The sequence below is a fragment of the Microtus ochrogaster genome, chromosome 8 (assembly GCF_000317375.1).
Source record: "Microtus ochrogaster isolate Prairie Vole_2 chromosome 8, MicOch1.0, whole genome shotgun sequence".
Classification (NCBI taxonomy): Eukaryota; Metazoa; Chordata; class Mammalia; order Rodentia; family Cricetidae; genus Microtus; species Microtus ochrogaster.
The window spans coordinates 82498685-82502628 of record NC_022015.1 but is presented as its reverse complement, the minus strand read 5'-3'; the positions used below and the strand labels follow the sequence as shown (position 1 = coordinate 82502628).

Genomic DNA, 3944 nt, shown 5'->3' with positions numbered 1-3944 from the left:
GAACTAGCTCTTCTAGACCAGGCTGGCCTCGAACTCCCAGAGATCCGCCTGCCTCTGCCTCCCGAGTGCTGGGATTAAAGGCGTGTGCCACCACCGCCTGGCTTCAAGAGTAGCTTTAGATACAACATGTGCATGGATAGCAAGACCCTGTTCCAATCAAGCTTTATTAGCAAGCACAAAGCGTGAACAGACTGGCCTGTGAGTAGTAATGGTTTCGTGCCTGATGGAGAGGACGTTCCTGGTGGGGCAGAGGAGATCTATGACCTGGACCCTAGGAGGCACCATACCCTTGTAACTTTATTGAATCAACTGACTTGAGATGTGTGTGTGTGTGTGTGTGTGTGTGTGTGTGTGTGTATGATATTTTTCAGTTGAAACATGAAACAAAATTCTCCATGGTTCCAGTTTCAAAGAATGTAGGTTTCCATTATTGAACACAGTAATTTCTCACCCTGCATAAACACTCACAGTTACACCATGGCCTAGGGTAATTAACCTACTTTAAAACACAGATTTGACCTGTTAGTTAGTAAGGAAAGGGGTAGAGTAAGTATGGAAGTCGACTGTTTAGGCCAGCTCCAAAACTGCTTCTGTGTGTACCTCTGGTTATGGCAACATGTTCACTAGTATGTCTTAATCCCAGGAAGTTTGAGAAGCCCAGTGAGCCTCCATTCATAGGGACTGTCAACTTGCAGAATGAGTCAGCTTTCTGTGTTCCTAAACCAAACACTAATAAGCATCCCTCAGTACTCAATGCCTGGGTGTTCAAGGGTCCTAACCTATGTGTCCCAGCACTGGGTATTTTTGTGCTTTACTGATGTGGGAGTGATTTCTTTCTAATCTGTTGCTTTCATTGGTTAATTAATAAAGAAACTGCCTAGGCCCATTTGATAGGCCAACCCTTAGGTGGGTAGAGTAAACAGAACAGAATGCTGGGAGAAAGAAGCTGAGTCAGGAGTCGCCATGATTCTCACTCCCAACACAGCCACAGGTTAAGATCTTTCCTGGTAAGCACACCTCGTGGTGCTACATAGATTATTAGAAATGGGTTAAGAGGCTGAAACTAATGGTCCAGGCAGTGTTTAAAAGAATACAGTTTCCGTGTAATTATTTCGGGTAAAGCTAGCTGGGTGGCAGGAAGCGGCCCGCCGCCCCTATTGCAACACTTTATATTTATCTACCTGTGTGTGTATGTATGTATGTATGTATGTGTATATTTATGTGTGTGTTATCCATCCATCCATCCATCCATCCATCCATCCATCCATCCATCCATCTATCCATCCATCATCTTCATCATCATCTACCTACACCTACCTACCTAGCTATCTGACAAGTGTCTTACTGTATCCCAGTACTGCCAAAGGCGGTGTATTGATAGGTGACGGAGCAGAGAGTGACATCAGCTCCCTGGTGCCAGCGCACTGTCCCTCAGTAGGTGGAGAGAGGACCTTGTGTTGTAGAGCCTTCTTGGGATGATGTCCCCTCCTTGCTGGTGATTTGATTGGAGGACTTGGTTGTTCATGTGGAAAGCAGGCATGGTGGTAATGCTAAACATGTGGATTCCATGCACACATGTATGTGGGGTGCTTTCCTTGGCACCCAAGTCACACTGAGAATTCAGATTATATTTTTAAGAGTGGGGCAATGAACTTTATTCTCTGCTTTCCACGGAAGAGCTTGGCAGTCCACACAGTCGTCAGGATTTTATACGTAAAGAAGCATTTCTTTCAAAGAGATGGCTCCTGGTGTCTTACTGAGGAAGCCAGACCCAGTCAGCCTTCCATGTCTGCTGCTCGCCAGACCCTCCTTCACTTCCCACAGGGCAAGGGACAACAGACGACCTGGTTGAAAGGCAAAGACGGCTTCATTGTTCCGCTCCCTGAGTTTACCGAGGAGGAAGAAGTCCCGGAGATCTTGTGAGGTAGGAATGTTCTTTTAAGATGTTTGTAGAGTCCCAATAGTGTCCGTGGGGATCCTCTTAGGGGGGATGCATCTAATATCCATCCTTCTGAAAAGGTGTAGTTCTGGGGCATAGAATCGCTTTCCCACTAGGGGGCACTGTCTGACTGGTGTTACCTCCTGCTTCAAACTTTGCTCCCACACTGCCGCCTAGTGTTCAGTTGGAAGAGGTGGCTCTTTCCAACTCATTCCTGGGATGGCAGGCCATGGAGACTCATGAATTTGCCTAAAATCTATTTCCTTCTCAAAGAAGGAAAGAGGAAATAAGGCCTGAGCAAAAACGTACCCTACCATTCTCTTGCGAGGCAACTAACCAGCTTTGAAGGAACTAGAAGACCCAAATGGAAAGCCCCCCCCCACCCACACACATATACAGAGTTCTGCATTGAATTGTTTGGGGATGATTTTAATGGATCTATGGACCAACTCTTTCTTATGACACTTCTTTATTTGCACCTTATACCTCTCCAGCCTACATGGTTGGTAGGGAATGCAGAGAAAATTTGGCTAAAATGCTGTTTCTGAGACCTTTTTCCTGTTGACATTCCCAAGAATGAAGAAGTAGATTTTCTTTGTGGCTAGTGCATGCTGTGGACATATTTTTAAGTACTGTATTGAGAAATAAACTGCATTTTGATTTATTGGGGAGATTTCATGCCAATATTTACAAAAATGCTCCATATGATGCTTCCCCTTCTTCATGCCAAGGAAAGCCTTCCCCGTGTTAGTTCATCCCCCACCAGTGTTCCCATCTGTTGTACTTTGTTTCTTTCCAGAGAGGCATGACTGATTTCTCTGACCTTCAGAGACTTCCTCTTCTTGGCAGAGTTCTGGAGAGAGGCTCTGCTTTCTCCCAAATCCACAGCAGCAAGGGCTGATTGCCTTAGACTGCTGCTTAGGAGGAGGGGAGGCAGAAGACATGTATGCTGGGGAGTTTCTCCCTTCTAGTCCAGGATGGAAACAATGGACCAGAGCCATCTTCTGAGGTTTCCTTCCTTCTGCCCTTGTTGAGTGTCATGGCTTCTTGTTCTAAACACTTTGCTCCATCATGAAAGAAAACAAATCATAATCTCCTGTGTGGTCCTTAGTTGATAGGCCAGGTTCTTTTCAACCATCTATCCATGTATTCACCCACCCACCCATTCAACCATCATCCATCCATCCATCCATCATCCACCCACCTACCTATTCAACATCTATCCCTCTGTCTACTCAAGCATTCATTCACCCACCCATCTGCCATCTCGCCCATCCATCCATCCATCCATCATCCACCCACCTACCTATTCAACATCTATCCCTCTGTCTACTCAAGCATTCATTCACCCACCCCATCCATCCATCCATCCATCCATCCATCCATCCATCCATCTGTCCACCTATACAACCATCTATCTATCTGTCCACCCATCTGTTGTAGGAGCTGCAAGCTGTGTTCCTGCCTCCCCAGCACCCTGGCCGCCTGGCTAGCTTATGCCTTGAAATAACAACATACAAATTGTATTCTTTTAAACACTGCTTGGCCCATTATATCTAGCCTCTTCTCGGCTAACTCTCGCACCTGGACTAGCTCATTTCTAATAATGTGTGTAGCACCCCAAGGTGCACTTACGGGGAGATTCTAGCCTATGTCCATCCTGGGTTGGAGCTTCATCGCGTGTGCTCCCGAGAGCTGAGCTATGGCGTCTGTCTGAGGCATCTACCTCACTTCCTCTTCCTCCCAGCATTCTGTTCTGTTTACTCCTCCCACCTATGTTTTAACCTATGAGGCCAAGCAGTTTCTTTATTACTTAACCAATGACCTTCCTCCATCACCCATCTATCCATCCACTCACCCACCCACCAACTCATCCATCCATCCATCTGAGAATTTCATAAATGCAAGGACCATGTGTTAAGTTTTTACTCTGCTATCTGCTGTGCTGGGATCATAAGAGAAGAAGAAACTTTCATTTCTCTCTTAGAGTGTAGTTGAAAGAACA

At 46.0% G+C, this 3944-nt stretch overlaps 1 pseudogene; it reads left to right on the top strand.

The window, feature by feature from the left end:
* Positions 1–1923, top strand: part of LOC102002569 — a 41830-nt pseudogene extending 39907 nt beyond the window's left edge.
* Positions 1924–3944: the final 2021 nt, after the last annotated feature.